At 38.2% G+C, this 22086-nt stretch overlaps 1 protein-coding gene across 2 annotated transcripts in view; it reads left to right on the top strand.

The window, feature by feature from the left end:
* Positions 1 to 6020: 6020 nt before the first annotated feature.
* gramd1bb (GRAM domain containing 1Bb) overlaps positions 6021 to 22086 on the top strand; it is a 117855-nt gene continuing 101789 nt past the window's right edge. For both annotated transcript variants that reach the window (XM_085379629.1, XM_085379628.1), the window contains exon 1: positions 6021 to 6559. The gene's annotated coding sequence lies outside the window, so the exon portion shown is untranslated. The remainder of the gene's footprint in view (positions 6560 to 22086) is intronic.

Genomic DNA, 22086 nt, shown 5'->3' with positions numbered 1-22086 from the left:
GCTTTGGCCTAATGTTTAAAGGACGAATAATAGTGTTGTACTATTGATTTCCTTTTCAGGTCTTTGTATTTCTCAGTCTAATCAAAAAACCCGGCCCTCGAGCTAATGCTCTGCAATTTCAAGGCATTTAAGATGAACATGGTGTTTTCTTAAATGATGGAGAGATTGACAAATAACTGAAGAACCAATGTTATGGTACCACGGAATAATAACAACCTTACATTGGCATGTAAAGGTTATTAGCTTCTATACAGTTTGCATTTCATAAACCACCTATTTAATTTACTATATATATATATAAACTGACTCCCACATACAAGCGTATCTTCTCTTTAAAGGCATCCTGCTTCCCCTTTCCTTTTTCTTCAACAATATCTAGCATTTCGCTCACATACTTAAGCCTGATATTATCTCCTTTGTAATCAAGCACTATTCATCTGCCCAAGAAGAACCGGCACCATTTTTTCTGCCGATTATACCTGTATTGACACCAAATACCAATTTGTGTCACATAACACTGTGCAGCACCTTCGTGCAGGTGCCTTGTCAAAACTAAACATATCATTTTATCCTCAGTGCATGTACAGTGTGCAGTAAAACCAATTTTACTAATCCTCCCCAAATGTACGGTACAGTGCTGTTTTTTAACTGATGGAGAACAGCAAAGACAGTTGCAAACCATATAATAACTATTCCCCTGCGCTATGAGTTTAATCTTCCTGTAATTATACTCTGACTATTGCTTGCCTCTTTCATTGCTCTGGAGAGAGAGAAAGGTTATGTTGAGCACTCTCCAGTGCTCGAACCTTTCAATTACCGTGTTGTTGAACTGAGGAGAATGAAACTAGAGAGAGAGGTCAGTCAGATCTGAATTAGCCCAAAGAAACACTGGAACATTTACATGAACAGAAAGTCTGCATGTTATCAAGACTTTTAATTTCGTGCCAAGCATTTAAAGAAAAAAATCGATGACCTAAAAGAAGCTGAGAAAATTGTTACCTAAGCCTTTAATAAGACTTGGGTAACAATTTCAACCAATCAAGTACTTGTAACTAGCTTCACACTACAAGCTGTAATTTGATTTCAAAATACTGTATAAAATATTAACCAAATTTACTTTTAGTGCACAGTCCTCAATTATAAACAGCAGGCAACAATCACTGAAGACCAATGCACAAATCAGCCTTCAGTAGGGTATCTGTTGTTGCATCTCATTTTGGATCATCATGAGGCTTGGAATAATAGATTGCTTCTGATTTGTACAATCATGCTGATTACAATTTTATACCTATTATTCATAATTAGAGCATGGAGTGAGCTACTCTGCAATTTGGTTTATTCACGGAAACTGATCAAAAATGCTTTTTACAGCATTTTCTTATTATTATTATAGGTGCTTTTAAGGATGACACTCCACCATGATTCTTTTTTTTTCTTTTTTGTTTTGGTTATGACAAGAATTTTCTTTTAAGTTTAAAAAAAATTTGGCTGACAGAAAAATAATGCACTGCACCTGGCACAGAAAAAAAACTTAACGAGGTCGTTGATTGTAAAAAAATAAATAAATTAATAAATAAAACTATTTAGTCATATTATAAGTTCATGAGTTTTATGAACTAGTCATCTTACTTTCTAATGATTACAAAAATCATTAAGTATCAATCAGTTTTCCTGTTGACTCCTGGGGGAGCATAGGTCCGCAACAACACCACGCCAACGGACTCTGTTCTGGGCTGCTCTCTTCAGCTGGGTCCACGTCATTCCGGCGGCCTTCACTTCGCTCTCGACAGATCTTCTCCACGTGTGTTTGGGTCTCCCCACTTTCCTTTTCCCTTGTGGCTTCCAGTCCAGTGCTTGCCTTGCGACGTTGTCGAGTGGTTTTCGAAGTGTGTGGCCTATCCAGCCCCATTTTCTCTTCTTGATGTCTTGACCGACCGGGTTCTGGCTGGTTCTCTTCCACAGGCCTGTGTTTGAGATCTTCTCAGGCCATCTGATGTTGAAGATGTGTCGCAAGCACTTGTTGATGAAAATCTGTATCTTGCTGGTAGTGGTCTTGGTCACCCACCACGTCTCGGACCCATACAGAAGGACTGCTTTCACATTGCTGTTGAAGATGCAGATCTTGCTGTGCTGAGATAAAGCTTTGGAGTTCCAGATGGGTCGCAGGGTGTTGAAAACAAGCCTTGCTTTGTTGACAACAACAACAATCATTAAGTATGGAAAGTTACAAATATAAGCAAAAAAAAGCACAATCATAATTAACACTAGCTAGAAGCACTGAAAATTCATCCAAATGCAACATAAAAACATCTGCTAGAATAGACCATTTTGATATAACTACAGTTTTTTAGAAGTACTGTGGACAAAGTTACTTTCTATGAATTCAGAGATGGTTACAGCCCCAAATTCTGGGTATCTGCATAGTTCAAGCACATAAGGCAACATGACCGTTGGTGTGCATGTACTTTTAACCAGATGTTGGTGGAACAGAGGATGAAGCCCATGTTCATGGTAATAACACAGTGACAAACAACAAATAACACAGTAGCAAATTTCCCACACGTGGGACTAATAAAGCTTATCTTATCTTAAAAACATTCCCAGTGAAAAGTTTACCTTACTACCCAATTTAGAATGAGCTCTGAGTTTGCTGATGTTGGTGGTGGTGATCATCTTGAGCCACAGTCCAGCAGTTCACTACATGTTTACAGTCTTCCACATTTTTAGAATGTAGAATGCTTTTTTGTTTGTTTGTTTTCTGTAAATTTCCTTTACAGAGATTAAACTGTAGAAAGTTTAATGGAAAGTCACAATAACAGTTTATGGGTTCACATGGGTTCAGTTTATGGGGACCTTTTAATGGCACTATATCCTGTACTGAGAAATATACAAAAAGATAAACACACAGTATCATTGGATTGGATCTAATTTATGTTGCAAAATGAAAATATTTTTTATGCATTTTCTAAAAGTAAAAAAATTGAATATGGTAATTGCTGAGATTATACATTAAAATGCATGGAAACAAACAGCTTTTACAGTGTTATGCAGTGGACAAACTTTAAAAAAAGTTTGTATTTGCAAATGAACAACACCGGGCTCCAAGAAATTAACAGACATCTTAAAGCAGCTACATTACAACAGTAACTGAGGATGTTGATAATACAAACAAAAATAAAATGTCATGTAGAAACCAGTCTTTAAAATATTAGAAAACAAGTTTTAATGTGCTCTATTATTCCAATCACACAGTGGAGAAAAATGTTTTTTATTTTTTAATGAACTGACAGAAATGAAAACTTTCAGTCAAGATGTAGGTGTCCTTTGCTATCACAGAGCATGTCTATCATCACATCACATAAATGTTCTAGGTCAAAATGACATTTGTTTCATAGTCACAATGGCACAGTGCTGTCAGATGTAGTTACTTCTAAACCAATGTGAGATCTCTAGAGAAGGGTTTTAGGCAACCCCTGATTATTGGTACATAATCAGCGTAAAGCAGCAGATTGTTGTTCCTGTGTAAGGAAAAGATTAACAGGTATTGTGCCTGTCAGTGTGACCTTCATGCAACACAAGTTTGCATTGATTTATTCTAACATTGCAGGGGAAGCAATTTGTAGCAATTTAGTGTTAATGTTAGAGTTGTCAGTGTAAGAAAAGTTACTGATCTTATACTGACATCTGATACTGATTCTAGGTTTTTGAGCACGCTCAGTGATTGCACTCATCAAAGCAAGGACATTTTACTGCTTTTCATTTCACTGGTATGCCAAAAAGTAGAATGAAAAATTGGGAAAATTTGGTTTTATGTTTCTTTACTATGGACATATCACTGTATTTGTTTCACATTTATGAGTATAGTGATTTGAACTGAATTTAACTGAAACATCTAAGATTATTATTGTCATTTTTATCCGTGGTTTAAATTACATTGCACACCAAAACAAAGAGCATCAAGTATTTAAGTAATGATCAGTGTAGCACACATTTAAAAAATTAATCCACTGATTATTAGGATACTATAGCAAACATTTACCAGCAAAATTAGCTTACAGAGTCAAAGAATTCATATAATCCCCAGTAAGTTGTTCAAATAATGCACCGTACTGCAGTACGATCTGAAACCTGCTTTTCTGTGTGGTTTCTGATCAGATAACAGTGTTTTTCTAACTTAGCAGTGACTCATCAATCCCCAATCATTCAAGACCTCCCACAACATTTTTGTTCTGTGAATATATTTACATATATCTATTAAAGTTAGATTTTTAACACTATTGCTTGAAATGAAAACACAAATTACTGGAAAAAAATGTACGTTTTGCAGGGATAGTGTTAAACGCAGTTAAAATATCCTCCAAACTTAAGAACGTTAAGTTTGGCTTTTGATCCTTACATGGCTCCAACTCACTTTTGGCAGAAAGACCAGCCTGCGGTCTTTCTGCCAAAAGCGATTTCCATCACTGTGCATACTTTTTAAACCTTGAGTTAATCTACAGATTAGAGCTGTCATGCTTACTTTTTAATGATGTTGAATTCCTTTTGCTTTTTCATCTATTGGAACAAACACACGGGGCTTTTTTGATTAACTTTATTAGGCTGTTTTTAATATATTTCAAATTTGTTATACTTATTTTGAGTTTCATCTGCATATAAAGTAGGTTTATTGGGTTTTGGGGTCTGTTTGTTTTCTCTTTTTTTGTTAAAATAGCTGAATTCTCTCAATCTACATTTTATTTTCAAGATAGCCTCTGTATATTCTCGAGTCACCTGGTCAAGGGCAGATATTTGTGTATTCGTTTGCAGACAGTGTATGCGATCAAACGTGGACACGAATGCAAATGTTGCTTGTTCCTTTGTAGATAAAACGCATGCCCTTCACAGAGGGAACATTTGCTTCGTTACATTCATAAAAACAAACAGGTAACCGAATATCTGTCGGCCACCTTTAACATACTGGTTGACACAGTTGCTCTTTTCTTATCTGCCAACACAAACACTGGGTTCAAGCCTCAGTAAGAACAGGTGAAACAGAGAAACATCTAATAACTCGATTCAAATCGTTCTGTTTGTGTGCTAGGGAAGGTTCGAAATCAATACTTACTAGAATAATCTGTAACTGCTCTTGGACTTGACTGACACCCCATCAGAATATGTGCTCATCAAGCCTTCGCTCACTCTTATGTCTCGTCTGTGTACTCACTCACAATAAATCAGTTTATTCAAAGACATTTTTACAGCATGTGTTAAAATATCCTTCTAAATTGATCTGATCAGTTTCCAAGCCCACTTGTTATTACAAGCAGGCACTGTGTTTGGCCGCCTGGACCTTTCCCCACCAAAGCGCTAATGGATCAGGTCACTCCAGCACTATTTATATCTCTCCGAAAACTATGTTCCTCCTTCCCTCCTGCTGCTATCCCCTTAAACCATGGAGATGTTCAGCATAGAGGGAGGGAGATGGGGAGGTGGTGGCAGAAGTGGTGGTGGTGTTGGGGGAAGGGTAGTTTTAGGGGAGATTCTCATAATAGCGCTTTGCTGTCCTCTTTCTTCTGTTGTGCGTTACGACTGAACGCTCAAAATAGAACATCTCTAGAGAGCATCGAATCAGGCTTACGATAGGTTTATGTGAACAGGGACACGCATACAGTTTAGCTCTTTTTTATGTGATGGTGGGAAAACAGCTTTTCCAAGTTCATTCGTCCACATTCACTTCATATTAGTTTTTTAAATTAGGAAAAAACATGCTCGGTTCAGTCTAGATCCCTTCACACACGTTGCCCGTAGTTGAACATGTGAGCTTTTCTCACCCACAAATCAAAGCTTGAGTATAATCCCATTTAATTCAGCAAACACGCCAACCTTGTATTTTTCATAGTCCAAGGAGCCCCTGTTTATCTTCATATTGTGCTATGTTTCAGAACATGTCGATAGCACGAATAAAACACAGGAGCACGCGTTCGATTGCATAACAGCAGGAAGTAACCAGTTACATTGAAGACAAATACTCTAAAGAAGCTGACAGGAGTTTTTCTTTTTTCTTGGTGTGTTTGTTTATCTCTGTTATTTGCATATGTTTGTGTGGAGAGTGCAGTGTGTGTGTATGCGTGCCTGTGGGGGCTTGAGCCACAGTGGATAAAAATGCATGCCAGAGTGAGAGAGAGCAAGGGAACGTACAAGTGGAGCAGGATCAGGAAGGGGAGAGAAAGAGAGCGGAGAAGGAGACCGAAGAAACCGAGAGAGGGGGTTTTGAGCTGTGCGGTAGCAAGTCGTGTTTCCTGAAGAAGAGGGATGTGCATCGCTCCATCTTCTCATCTGGGATTTAAACTGCTTTAAATTGGCTTTAGTCTGACAGAGGATTCCCCGGCTCGTGGAGTGCTGCTCTCTTCTCCAACGCAACACGGGACTTTGTTGTGAAGCAAGAGAGACGCACAGGAAGGAGGGAGAGGGACACTTGCTCCTACTTCCTTTGTACCCAGCCTGCTTGACAGATGGCTCTGGCAGACTGATCTCTGACTCTCACCCAGGAATGAGTCCTCACATCACTCACTGAGGCAACGTATGTCAGCTCTTTTTTTCTTTCTTTCTTTTCTTTTTTTTGCTAAAGCTGCATGCTCGTACTTGTGTTCAGCTGCACTGTTTGCTTTGAATGTGTTTGAATGAATGTGCAAAATGAAAATGTGCATGCAAGTGTGCCTGAAATGTTAGTTCATGGGCAGTGCCAAAGGGAATGTGAGGACAGGAAGTACTGTGGCTCAATCACCACCACATCAGCACCTTATCAGAGTGAAGTTATTTCACAAGGTTCAAATAGTGGAGCTTTTAATTAGTTTTTTTTCCTTTCTCTCTAGCTGACTTGTATATATTAGATTAAGATTAAGCTGAGGTCCAGAGCGAGTTTGTTGACGGCAGACGGGCTGTGACCTGGTGCCAGCACCTTTTCTCCTGACTCTGCAACCACCTGGACTTTTTCAACCATTCAACCAGCTACCCTTTATAGATTAAACTGATGCTGCTGTTCTTCTGTGCAGACTTATAAATCATGATGGCACACACTGCAACAGAAGCAGGTGTTGTGTTTCAGATTATAGACACTATTATTTGCAAGGTTTAGCACTAACTGTGATACGAACCTGAGAGAGTTTCGTTATCTGTGTGCTTTTGATTGTAGGGACAACAAAACACACCTGATAAATGTGTCGTAGAGTACAACAAAAGCTATACAAACACAGTGTATTAATTTATTCACTGCAAAAAAAGATATTCAGCCATGCAATAAATGTTCATATGCATTCTGTGCCACTCACCAAAGAGCAGTTTCTATAGTACATTTGAAGATTGTACGTTTTGATCTTATTCACATTTTTCTCCTGTAATTAGAAATCCCTGCGACTCAGGATTAACACCAAACTCACTTACTTAGTTGCTGGCCAGTTGCCAGCCTTTCTTATAAACCAATACTCTCTACACAATGTGCTAGCTTCTCTCAAGCAGCTAACACCGTTGGGAATGTATTGTTTAATTTCCTTAGAAAAATAGATGACAGTCTTGTAATATCTATTGAAAATCTGCGATTTTTCAATGTGGGGAAGTTTGCATCAGAAACAATGGCTGAATACGCGAGCTTGGTCTGTGTAATAACTCACTCACGTTCACTTTCAGCTGTCCTTGCTGTCACAAATGCACAAACACAACCAGACAGACTGTACATGCACGCAAACACTGTCTCCTGTCTTGTACCTGATGTCATCACAGTGTTAGTGTTCAGAGCAGATGCTGATAAATTGCTGATAGTAATTAATAGCAGGATAAACTTGCACACCGCATAAGTATTTGCTGGAATGTGAAGACAGTCAACAAAAATATATGAAGAGGTAGAAATGAGAAAGAAACATTTTATGTATTTGTAATCACAGCTGATTCGACAAAAATTAAACTGAGGACCAAATCTTGACCGTAAAAAAAAATAAAAAAAATTAAAGTATCAACTTAATCAATTTTCATCCATTTTTAGTGAGCAGAATTTTACCACCAATATAGACCGTTCACAAGTACTGCACCCGGTGCTAGCCTTTATCATAGTTGTGTTCACTGATATACACAGATAAGAATAGCCCCAGCAAACTCAAACAGCACCAAGACCCTCTGCATGCTTACCCACTTGAAATACTATACTTTCAGCTAATTAAATATTTAGCAGACATGGCAAACCAGATGTTAGATTCCAGTTAATTACCTCACCTGTAGGACTGTACAAAGCTGTAACTTGGAACTTCTGTGATTTTGCTTATCCTCCCCTCTCATCTCTATTAGTTGCCACAGTATATTATCGCTCTGTCACCCAAACAGTTGACCATCAGATTTCTGTGCTTGGTCTCAACATTATGTGCTTTCCTCTTTGTATAGGAGGCACCTCCAGGTTCATAGTTCAAACTGTGGCATTTTGTCAATGTCAGCTTAATGTGTTTATTTTTAGCATTCACTGACTGTCTCAGAATGAAGATTGATGTTGGATTGCTTCCCATTGGATTCCCAGAGTCACTCTCGTGCTCTCTAGTGCCCATATTGAAACTCACACTATTAGCTCTAGATTAAAAACACATCGGCTTCCCGTCTGTCCAACAAACATCACAAAGCAGGGGAACTGTAGTCACTGCAATGAAAACCAGTTACTTTATGAAAGCACGGTATGTGGTCAGATGAAAAGCAGAGGTTCATGGTTACGCTTTGAATTTGACCTTTTGCTCTGGATTGAGTGTTTTTTGTCTTGCAGACTATGTCCTGCTGAGCCCATAATGCTATAATAATACATGTGCCAATGCAGGTGTTATATTTTAATTATATTTAGTCATTAACAATAAACACTAGAAGGTGTATTTGTTTTCTAAAACACTGGAAATGTGTGTCCAGGGCTGACAAGGTATTATTACCTGGGCTTCTTTTTCCACCGGCAGAAGAAAAACCTGCAGACGCTACTCAAACGGACCAAACCTGGGTTTGAACCCAAGACCCCTCTTGCTTTGAGACAGCAGTGCTAACTATAAGCAACTGCAGTTATTACTGTAACTACTGTATTGCACTTTATTTTGTCATAGTACAGCAGCACTATGAGCTGTAGTCAGGTCTTGTTCTGAGTCTGAGTGGTTTTTATGTGTTCCGTGGAAGAAATAACCACATCTTTATCCTGGTTTCTGCTTGTTATCTCTTTTAGTCCTTACTCCCTGCCACCGTTCTGTGAGCAGCAGCATTTCATTGTTTTGACTCCCAGTGCCATCTGGACAGCATCCACGTTCTTAATTTTGCATGATGCTTTCCAGCATGATTGTTTATAAGTCTAAATTGAATTCTGTGGTTTGACACTTTGTGGTTACATATTACATACGTACTGGTGTTTAACTTTAAAGTCTTTAAAGGCACCTGGCACATAATGCCAGGTGTCAAAATGATCAAATCCAGCATTCTTTGTTGGTCTCATTTCAAACTGTAACGTCTGAACTCTTGGTTTGCATTCTTCAACTAATCACCTGCTCTGACAGAGCGCTTGCATAGTTGGCATGTTTTACTGGTATTAGCAGGTGTTATTGTAAGCCTGACGGACTTAACATCTTGGGAGACACGCTGAGTATATATCGTCCGGTGTTTAATTAGTACCTACTCCTTCAACATATTGAATTACTTATTGACTTCCTTTAATGAAGATTTATTTCACACATGCTACTTCTGTTTCACAATTCATCGAGACATGTTTTTTCCTAGTTACCTGGCTTGGGCCAAAGCGAGGAAAACAGGCTACCCCAGTGATTGGCTTCTTTTCAGACAACTAAGAAACAGATGTACTTCCTCTATTAAGAAAGCTAAAACAGAATATTATCTGTCTGTCACCACTGAGAACCTAAATAATCCACAGAAGTTCTGGAAAATCATTAAGTCTCTTTCAGTGAGTAAAAGCTCCCACGCTCTACCCACCTATGTTTTTAAGGATTCTGTTCCTGTTTATGATAGGAAGGAGATTATGAATTGTTTTAACAAGCACTTTATATCTTCTGGCTCTTTGTTTGACTCTCTGAACCCAGTCTCTGTAAAATCTGGCACAAACCTTCCGGTGTACACTGGTCAGCCATTTAACTTTGTTCCTTTCTCTGTGCAGGAGGTCTGTAAAGCTCTTAAACTGTTAGATCCTAGAAAATCTCCAGGGCCAGACTTACTAGATCCTTACTTCTTGAAACTGGCAGCTGATTTTGTAGCAGAGCCTCTCACAACACTTTTCAACCTCACACTGGACATGAATAAAATTCCCTCAGTATGGAAATCAGCTTTTGTTGTTCCTCTATTAAAAGGGGGCGACCCAGCAGTGTTAACTAATTACAGACCAATATCTAATCTATCTGTGCTGGCCAAAGTTCTTGAAGCTCTTGTGTGTGAGCAGTTAAAGGAGTTTTTGCACATCAATGCCATTTTATCTGAATATCAATCAGGCTTTAGGAAGAATCACAGTACTATCACAGCTGCAATTAGAGTGGTAAATGATATTACTATTGCACTTGATAAAAAACAACACTGTGCATCCCTTTTTATTGATTTGTCAAAAGCATTTGACACTGTTGATCATTGTATTTTAAAACTTAGACTCTTCCAGTCAGGACTCTCTGAGAGAGCAGTGGCATGGTTCTCAAACTACCTCAGTAACAGGACTCAGTGCATTAAATCTGACGGTCTATGTTCTGACTTTGTTACAGTGCACAGCGGAGTGCCACAGGGTTCTGTATTAGGTCCCCTTCTATTTATCATTTACGTAAACAATCTTAGTCTACATGTGCCAGATGCAAACTTGCACTTCTATGCTGATGATACAGTTATTTACAGCTGTGGTTCAACTCTTGTCCAAGCCATCGACTCCTTGCAGAAAGCCTTTTCTGCTGTCCAGCACTCATTACATCAGCTTAAACTTGTTCTCAACGCAGACAAAACAAAGCTCATGTTGTTTTCTAAATCAAGGAGACGAGCCCAAACAATCCCATCAGTAACCACTCTTGAAGGTCATAAAATAGAGTTGGTTCACACCTATAAATATCTGGGAATCTTAATTGATGACTCGCTTACCTTCAAACCACATGTAGAGAATCTTGTGAAAAACCTGAAGTTAAAACTGAGATTTTATTTTCAAAATAAGTTGTGTTTCTCTTTTAATACAAAGAAGCGGCTTGTTGCTGCAACATTCTTGCCTGTGCTGGATTATGGTGATATTCTATATATGAATGCTTCTGCTCAATGTCTTCGAATGGTTGATTCTGTGTATCATGCTTCTCTGAGGTTCATCACTAACTGTAAATTTCAGACTCACCACTGTGAGTTATACTCTCAGGTAGGATGGCCTGCTTTGGTAAGTCGGAGGAACTCTCATTTATACAGTTTTATATATAAGGCAATACTTGGGTTGCTGCCTTCTTATATATGTTCCCTGCTTGTAATGAAACATGCTGGTCGGTATTCTCTTCGTCCGCATGGTTACTTGTTGCTTTCTGTTCCATTTGCCCGAACTGAACTTGGTAAAAGAGCTTTTGTCCATTTAGCACCCTCGGCCTGGAACAAACTGCAGAAGGAATGGAAAATGACTGAATTCATTTCATTAAGTGATTTTAAATCTAAACTACGAATCCTTGAGGCCATGTCCATAACATGTAACTGTTTCAATTAGATTGATTGTCATTTTAACTGACTTTTTATTTTATTTGAATTTTATTGAATTTTATTTTTATTTTATTTGTATTCTTTCACTTATTGTTGCATGTGTGATGTTGCTGCCTGTGTTTGAGTAATTTCTGTAACTGTGAGACATCTGCTGCTGCCTATCTTGGCCAGGTCTCCCTTGAAAAAGAGGTTTTTAATCTCAATGGGATCTTCCTGGTTAAATAAAGGTTAATAATAATAAATAAATAAATAAATACTTTCACATAGTGAATCAATTCTGATTTGCAGAAATCGTTCAGTTCACATTTTTGATTCATTACAAGTGTAGCATCAGTTATATGTATATGTGGTTCCTGTTTGTTGACAGAATGTCACCTGCTTTTTTCTGTGCAGGTGACATTAGTTTTTTTTCTTGTGGCAACATAATAGAGTGAAATGAGTTCAGTGGAAATCAAACTATAGATTTTGTTCCTTTGAGCTAGATCAGAGCAACGACAGAACTTTCCTTTTTCCTAGTGAGAGAGGACAGATCAGATCAGTTGATACTGGAGAATCTTTACTGCAATATTAAGCTGTACTTATGCATCATATTTAAGCATTAATATGTGAAATGAATGCTAAATGATTGTCTTGTTCCTGTTTTCATTTTCCCACAATTACAGTTCACTTTTGGTTATGAGCGTCCCGGATATTATTACGCTCCATATTAGTTCAGTTCTCACTGTCTAATCTCATTGTTTTTTATCCAACAAAGCTGAAATGATAAAACTGAATAAGTGTTTAGCTAATGCAAGGAAGCAACTTGCTTTACCTCAGGGAAATTAGCAGCCAACTTGCAAGCAAAACTAACTGCTTGTATGTCACACCAGAGGGAAGATGAGACAAAAACAAAAACCAGGGGGTGGGCACAGCACATGCAATAATTAGCAACTGTCATCATGACGCTTACATGAGGAAAACATTTTTATTTTTGTATGCTGCAAGCAGCAGTTATTTCCTGTCCTGTCCTGGAGACCATTTAACTACAGAAATGTGCAGGTTTCTTTAAACATTTAGATTGCACATCAGCGTCACAATCACCTTTCACAAATGACTGTCTGTGTTTTCTGTGCATTGAACTATTTGCTGTAATACTAAATGACATCCTTTCCTGCTTATTAGATAATCTGTAGACATTTATTGCACACACAATAGAGCGGTCTAAACCATAGCATGTCAGCTATAATGGAGTGGATATTTATCGTGCTAAAAGCTGCCCAGACAGATTTAGCTTTACAGCCCCAAAAGCAGAATTAGCATAATTAATGGCAGGCCTGTTGTTACACAAAATCTGTGGGATGTGCCAAATTTCAACACTCGATGATGAGAATGGTGATGTGAAAAGAGGAGGAAGGAGATTAGGTCTAGAGACTCAGGAGAAAGAGATAATTAATCCTAATGATTTTATTCGTTCCCTGATTTGACCTCCAGTACCACCATGAGGGCAATATTCATGCGTCTGCATAAAATAACTACTGAAGGGATGAGTGTAAATTTTGTAGAAGCATTTAAGGGTTTGCCCTTGAAAGAGCTGAAAAAAATATAATTGCAGTTACTTAAACTGGCAACAAAATGAATCAATTAGCGACCTCAGCATTTTTAAAGATAAATGTAAAAAAACTGACAAAGGGGAAACTGGTTGGAAACATCATAAAACATTAGCTTTTAAGTGTGTTCTCCCCTTGAGCGCCTAACCCCTGCTATCCTCTGTTTTCCAGTTAGACCAGCCTCCAACACTGTTGGATGACACCCTCTTTTAGAAGCTTTAACAGTGTTTAATATTTAGTTTGCGTTGGGGGATCATTAAAATTGCTAGTGGCTTTGGTCAATCAGATTTGGAATATATTAAGCCATTAAAAAAAGTTGCTCACTAATCATCATAAATATTGTGAGCATTGTGCACTCAGTGCCTTGTGTAGGCCCTGCACTGCAGTTTTCCTCTTTTCTGTGCTTCATCTGTATCCAGTCCCTCAAGATTGCCACTGACAGCAACCTTTCCTGTTACAGCTTGTCTTAAAAATTGTCTCCTGTTTTCTGCTTCTTTTTGTTTGATGTCAGTCTGTCACTGTGTTCCTTGTCTTGGGTGATATTTAATGACCCTTAGTCCTTGTGTCTGTGGTTGTATCCTGCTCATTTGGCTATTTCGCTGAACTGTGTCCTCCGAGGAAGCTTTGTAAGAATAACTGTTTATTACTTTTCACTATACCTGTTTTTTATTGCTTTCCGTCTTCTAAACCATTTTTCATTTGATTACAGAGAAACGTGTTTTTCGTGACCAATAAAACAAAGCAAGGAGAGGGCAACTGTTATCAAGAAATTCTCCTCAATTAACATAATAGACTTTACATCAGTGTTGCATTATTCCACAGCCAGGCTTTAGTAAGTATTTAAAGATGCAAGTGAGAGGATCTGTGTGTAGGATCTTTGACAGCAGAAAAGAAAACACACGGAGAATATTCAGTATGCAGCTCAAACATGTCAGACGGGACTTATAGGAGCTTATATGTAGAGCCCACCAGGTATCTACAAGATTACAAGCAGGCCTCATACACACAGCTGTCCATTTTAACGAGATGGTCCTCAGTAATGACAGTGTTGGCTCCAACACTGTGACACAGCTCAAACTATCCAACTGTGGTCCACTTGGCTGCTGAGCAAATGTAATGAGTGTGTCTAAAACTCCTACAGCATGCTTCACATATCCATGAGCAATACAATAAAACCTAAGCTCTTATTCATTTTACGCTATTTTTAAGAATGTAATATCTGTCACAAAGTCTCTGTCTTATTGATCTTTATTGCATTTTTACTTTCATATGACTCCATTAATAAACCCTTAAATGAAAAGGACATGTAACGAGAGTCTGGAACTTACCAGGGATTGCATATCTGTGTACTTACATTTCTCAGTTTTTGACTATTTCATGTATTTCAATGCAAGTTCAGTGAAATGTGAGCATTTGGATATCAAATGAAGGTGGCCTTTCAGTGACTGTTTTTGTATTTGCAACAATATTTGTATAACACACAGTAAAACCATAAAAATAGAGCATAAAATAGAGTTCAACACTGTTAGAGCAAAAACAAACAAACAATAAAATAATAAAACTAGTGCTTGAAACCTAAAGAAAAGAACTGTGTGAATAAAATAATAACCAGTAAAATTAAAAACAGATGTAAGGAGGAATATAAAAGAAGATGAGCAATCACTTTACTGTACAAAGAAAGAAAGAAAGAAAGAAAGAAAGAAAGAAAGAAAGAGAAAGAAAGAAAGAGTCTTCCTGTGAAAGAAAGTTACGAGGAGTGATTTGAGTTTGCTAAACTAAGTTAGCACTAAAGAGTCCCACAGCTGCAGGGAATGGGGGGGACTAAGGGTGCAATTAGAAAGGTAATTGAGGAATGTAGGCAGCAGCCCAGTTCACAAGTAAAGTAAATCTGTGATGTAGGTAAGTGGAAAGCCATTCAAAGTTTTAAAAGTGTTTATAAAAAGTTTAGAATCAGTTCTATAGCAAACAGATATTTGGTGTAATGTAGCAAGAAAGGAAGTGATGTGGTCGTCTCTCATCTGAGACTAAATGTAGGTGTCGGAGTTTTGGAGGATACCTGAGTAGAGAGAAAAAATAATCATAAATGATACTTTTTCTTAAGCTGAAAAAAAAGCACGCCATGGCAACTCATGTGTCAAAATAAAGCTTGGAGTCAAAGATTAGACCTCAGATTTAGATATTTTGAGCCATAGGAGGCTTTGTGATTTATTAATTCATTTCGTATGAGCTATGAAATGGGAGAATTTGTTTCTGTCAGTAACAGTCACCAGAACATATAGTTGATAGCTGGGAAATACAACAGAGGGTAAGGATTTCCAGAAACAGCACTGAAAACAACAAAACCAGTATTTCACGTAGTTTATCAGAGATTTTATATGTTGTATCAAAACAGTAACAAATTCTATAACCTTTTACCATGTATTGCACTTCATATCACTACATGCTTTTATATGTCATGTTTTTCATGCTTTAGCACTGTTATACTACTATAGTAGCTTAAAGCTGTGACACTGGGGTTCTTGCAGAGACAGATTTCTGTAAAACTGATGCAGAATGGCAGCTGTCAAATGCATCCAAAGCAAAGGGAGACACTATTCCATATTACATATAAATATTATTTCAAAAGAAAAAGATAATCACAGTAAAATTATGAAATGTCTTTCACTGTAGGCAGGAATTTTGGTTTGCTATGGTCCGTATTAGCCTGGCAGTCAGACAGATTCTGACAGCTCATGCTTCATTTGTTCTAGCATAATGAGCCTCGTCCCTCCTCTCATTGAGGCAGACTTCTAGCCGCCCTTGCAAGTGACAGGTCAGTCACAACTGTTTCTCCACTTATCTCTGGAGTCCACCGAGATGACTGACATTACTGCACGTTGTAGTCCGTGTTCTTTCCCATCGCTCAGTGCTGTGTCACACACTGATTACAGAGGCACGGTGTTGTGCACGCGTTGGTAATGCCACTTGAAAATCAAAACTGAACTCCACCCTAATTCATACTTGTGCATTTGTCTGGAGATGGTAGGCTACTTCCATATGGCCTTTGGATAGGTTTAGATACGTACTGTGTGCTCATATGCGTAACCATATGAGATCAAAGGGACGCAATCACTTCATTTTCATTCTGTCTCATGGGGCACTTATTTTGCTGACAGATGTGTGTGAACAAATTAAGTCAGTTCAGCAGGCTTTTATTTGGCGTGCCCATGTAGTAGAAGGCTTTGTGTAGAAACCTCACTAGGGAGGTTTTCTTTTTCTTTAGATTTAAAGAATGCCTCTTTATAATTTTTGACTGTGACTTCTTTAAAAACTGATACTCCATCATATTAGTCACAGAGACTGAAAGTGATCCAACATAGCTATCCATTTAACAATATTTTTTCATGTATTACTTTAAGTATGACAGGTCAGAAAGATGAAAGACAAACTTAACGTGGAGTAAGCTTGAAATTTTTGTATATCAGTGAGAGAGAGGGCTTTTTGATGCAATACAAAGGAAACTTTGAATGTGTGCTGTGTTGTGGATTAAGCTGCAAGACTGGTTTCTGTGGGCATTTTAATACTTGTCACTGATAAGCTTTGCACTTTTTGAATCTATTAAAACCCCTATTATTCTACACAGGCTAGAGCCTTGGCTCTCCATTGAGCAGCAAACAATAAGCTTCACAGTTGCCTTTTCCGCCTATGTGGGATGAGTGATTTGTATTAAAAACACAGATTTTTGTGCCACTTTCAAAGACCAAAAAATAGAGCTCCGCATTTAAACTGTGGGTCTGTGTTTAATGATGTCGCTTGATTTTAACCGTTTTTAGGGGATAGTTAGCATGAATTGGCAGCTGTTGCTGCGGTTTTTATTAAACTTCTCTTTTCTCTTAAGATCACTCTTCTCTTTTTAATGTGCACTATAGATCATAGACTGCCAGCACAGTACTGATTTTCCAAGCTATTGGAATCCTATTGTGAAAAGATTGCAGCTGGTCTCAATGGATATTTGGAAGGTAATCATTTCTGAGTAGTGAAATCTGCATAACAAATTGCATGGATTCCCAAGTTTCTGGAATAAGAAACCATGCCATCTGTTGTCTTATGGTAAAAGATGCTTTTAAACTTCATCCCATTGTTTTCTATCTATATAGTCATAGAAACAGAAAGAGAATACAATGAACTGATTCACTGTGTGTTGTCTTACAATTCAATATCATGTGTAGGTAATTTTAGTGGCCACAGAAGGGTTTCATTGGGCATATTGATTCAAAGAAACCTGACTGCTGTCGAAAAGTAAAACATTTTTCCATTAACTGCTAATGAGCAGCATCTCTGTGGTCCTCAGAGGAGCTAAATATATTCAATGTATTTTCTTCTTCTGCAGCTGGAAGGGTGTGTGTTTTTTTCAGGACTAATTACCTACTTGTAGCTGTTTCCAGATGGCTATTCTCGCCTGGCAGTTGCTCCTTAATCACATGTCACAGCTTTTTCTCTGCACTTAAAAATCAAGGTAGACGGCACGCGCTTGCTCATAAATAATAGCCTCTGGATAGATGTCAGACCCCAGTGTGATTAAATATAGCAATTCAACTTCTGTTTTCTCGAGTTTAGTTTAGGAAGTGTGTGCCAACAAAGACAAAAAGTTTCACCGTCTAATGTCAAAATGTATTTAAAAATTAGCTTTTTATATAAGTTTTGTAATTTATACCAGCTTCTTCTCTTGTAGTTTCTAACATAATTTGTAAGCTTGCTCACTTAAAAGGAAAATAAGAATCTTTTCTTAATTTTATGCTAATTTCCTCTTCATCAAGAGACAAAATATCAACCAAAAATCCAGAAAACACATTCCTCTTTTATATTATTATTATCAAAGGTCTCATTTGAAGCAAGTTTCATCTGGACCTGCATAGCGAGAGATTTACGTTTACGAAGGACATTATGGAAAAAATGTCAGATGTAGAAAATGATGAGCGTTTATATTAGAAAATGTCAAGCTGGGCAGCATCACTTTGAGACCTTTTTGATGAAGTTCTCACAAAGTAATCAAACATTCTTAGTACTTTCATGTTGCTGAGTTTATTGCCTTGTAAAACCTATGCATCACTCCCTTTCTGTATATTATTAACAGTATATGCACAGCAACCTTATATCCTCAGTTTGCATCTACATATCCAAAGCTAAATTACCAACAACTCTCCAAGCCTTAAGACACCGACAGACTGTGATATTTTCAAAGTCTTATAAGTTTATTGCATTTCACACTGTGCACCTTGTATCTAAAAAAACTTAGTTGCAACATCACATTTGATAGTTAATATATATGCCTAATATGATTTGATTGGCTAGTGCATGCTCAAGAACATTTGAATAAACAGGGTGAGTAACAACAGCTTGAATAGTTAAATGTTTTTTTAACTCGACGGAAATGAAGCAAAGAAAACAACCCACATTTCAGTTCAGCAGCACATAATATTAGCCCTCTAAGTGGAGCATAAGTCAGAGTGTTGAAGACTGAAAGGTGAGTTCTTAATCCGTCTAGCTCCGAGAAATAAGACTTTATAATTCAATTTTATATCAAGTATAAAAAAAAATAGGTGTAATTTCAGGCTTTGTTTTCTTGGCCTTTATATTTCTGAAGATTTTTCTTTATTTTAAATATTGTGTTGTTTCTTTGGCATTTTTTAATAAGCCAACACCACAATGGATTTTAAATCAAACAGTAGAGAATCTGCACTTCAGGTGATTTAAATGCAGACACATAGTGTTAATTTAAGGGGGTTTACAAGCATTTTTAGTTCAGGAACTGCAGCGATTTAAAAAAGCCTGCAGAGTTATGAAAAAGGTCTGTGGACAGATGAAACCATGATTAACTTGTATAAAATAACAGGAAAAGAAAACAGCTCGCGATCTGAAGCATGTCGCATTATCTGTCAGACATGGTGGAGGCAACGTCATTGCATGGGCCTGTAAGCTGATAGAAGCAAAAAGACGATGTCACCGCCTTTGATTTTATCATTTTGAGTTTTAGTGTTTTAGTTAATATTTACTGGTTTAGCTTCTGTTTAGAGTTTTCTTTTCTTTTGTAGGGCGTGTTATGTTTTGTAGACTTGGAGGTTCATTAGTATTAAATGTTTGTGTTGTGTTTTCAGATTTTCCTTGCCTCCTCAGCGCCTTGCAATCTTTGTCATGTGTTTCCCCATGTAGTTACTTCCCCCAGTCTCATTTCACTTACCTCAAGTTTTTCTTCCCCTGTCTCATCATCTTGACTGGTTTCTGCTGTGTCTAGTTCCCCAGGTGTTTCCACTCCCTCTAATTACCTCATGTATACAGGCAGTGCAGAATTATTAGGCAAATGAGTATTTTGTCCACATCATCCTCTTCATGCATGTTGTCTTACTCCAAGCTGTATGGGCTCGAAAGCCTACTACCAATTAAGCATATTAGGTGATGTGCATCTCTGTAATGAGAAGGGGTGTGGTCTAATGACATCAACACCGTATATCAGGTGTGCATAATTATTAGGCAAAATGGGTCAAAAGAAGGACTTGACAGGCTCAGAAAAGTCAAAAATAGTGAGATATCTTGCAGAGGGATGCAGCAGTCTCAAAATTGCAAAGCTTCTGAAGCGTGATCATCGAACAATCAAGCGTTTCATTCAAAATAGTCAACAGGGTCGCAAGAAGCGTGTGGAAAAACCAAGGCGCAAAATAACTGCCCATGAACTGAGAAAAGTCAAGCGTGCAGCTGCCAAGATGCCACTTGCCACCAGTTTGGCCATATTTCAGAACTGCAACATCACTGGAGTGCCCAAAAGCACAAGATGTGCAATACTCAGAGACATGGCCAAGGTAAGAAAGGCTGAAAGACGACCACCACTGAACAAGACACACAAGCTGAAACGTCAAGACTGGGCCAAGAAATATCTCAAGACTGATTTTTCTAAGGTTTTATGGACTGATGAAATGAGAGTGAGTCTTGATGGGCCAGATGGATGGGCCCGTGGCTGGATTGGTAAAGGGCAGAGAGCTCCAGTCTGACTCAGACGCCAGCAAGGTGGAGGTGGAGTACTGGTTTGGGCTGGTATGATCAAAGATGAGCTTGTGGGGCCTTTTCGGGTTGAGGATGGAGTCGAGCTCAACTCCCAGTCCCACTGCCAGTTTCTGGAAGACACCTTCTTCAAGCAGTGGTACAGGAAGAAGTCTGCATCCTTCAAGAAAAACATGATTTTCATGCAGGACAATGCTCCATCACACGCGTCCAAGTACTCCACAGCGTGGCTGGCAAGAAAGGGTATAAAAGAAGAAAAACTAATGACATGGCCTCCTTGTTCACCTGATCTGAACCCCATTGAGAACCTGTGGTCCATCATCAAATGGGAGATTTACAAGGAGGGAAAACAGTACACCTCTCTGAACAGTGTCTGGGAGGCTGTGGTTGCTGCTGCACGCAATGTTGATGGTGAACAGATCAAAACACTGACAGAATCCATGGATGGCAGGCTTTTGAGTGTCCTTGCAAAGAAAGGTGGCTATATTGGTCGCTGATTTGTTTATGTTTTGTTTTTGAATGTCAGAAATGTATATTTGTGAATGTGGAGATGTTATATTGGTTTCACTGGTAAAAATAAATAATTGAAATGGGTATATATTTGTTTTTTGTTAAGTTGCCTAATAATTATGCACAGTAATAGTCACCTGCACATACAGATATCCCCCTAAAATAGCTAAAACTAAAAACAAACTAAAAACTACTTCCAAAAACATTCAGCTTTGATATTAATGCATTTTTTGGGTTCATTGAGAACATGGTTGTTGTTCAATAATAAAATTATTCCTCAAAAATACAACTTGCCTAATAATTCTGCACTCCCTGTATATTTAGCCTCGATCTCTGTTCAGACCTTGGCAGAGTGTCTGTTTGTCATTACTGTGTTCATTCGCTCATGTGCTTCATGCTTCTGGTTAAGAGTATGGATGTTGCAACTTTTGTACATGAGCTTTTAAACTAGTTAAAGGTTAGTTTTCATTTACCTTCGAGTCCTGCATTTACAGTATCTCACAAAAGGGACTACATAAATATTTTGTTATATCTTTTCATGGGACAACACTGAAGATATGACACTTTGATACAATGTAATGTAGTCAGTGTACAGCTTGTATAACAGAGTAAATTTGCCGTCACCTCAAAATAACTCAATTGAGTTCAGTAACTCAATATGGTTGAAGTGTGGAGACATGCTTGGGCAGTCAAGTACTTTTACACTCAGTTTATTTAGCAAGGCACTGGTCTTTTTGGGGGTGTGTTTGGGGTTGTTATCATGTTGGAATACTGTCCTATGACCCTGTTTCTGAAGGGTTGGGACCATGCTCTGCTTGAGTATGTCACAGTACATGTTGGCATTCATGGTTACCTCCTTTAACTGTAGCTCTCAGGTACCAGCAGCAGTCATGCAGCCCAAAACAATGACATCCCACCACCATGCTTGACTGTAGGCAAGACACACTTGTACTCCTCACTTGGATGCCGCCACAAACCCCAAATAGGTTTGTCTTGGTCTCATCAGACCACAGGTAATCCAGGGCCTTAGTCTGCTTGTCTACAGCAAACTGTTTGTGGGCTTTCTTGTGCATTATCTTCAGAGAAGTTCTTCTGGGACGATAGCCATTTGATGTAGTGTGTGGCGTGTGGTCTGAGCACTGACAGGCTGACCCTCCACGCCTCCAACCTCTGCAGCAATGCTGGCAGCACTCAAAATAATGAAAAAGGCTCATGGTTTATGTTCCATCTCCTAGTAAATTACACAAGAACTGTGATAACACAAGAACAA

The sequence above is a fragment of the Rhamphochromis longiceps genome, linkage group LG14 (genome assembly GCF_057381845.1).
Source record: "Rhamphochromis longiceps isolate RC_006_pf linkage group LG14, R_longiceps_female_GT1.1, whole genome shotgun sequence".
Lineage (NCBI taxonomy): Eukaryota > Metazoa > Chordata > Actinopteri > Cichliformes > Cichlidae > Rhamphochromis > Rhamphochromis longiceps.
The sequence above is the reverse complement of the archived record's forward strand: the minus strand, read 5'-3'. Positions and strand labels throughout refer to the sequence as shown.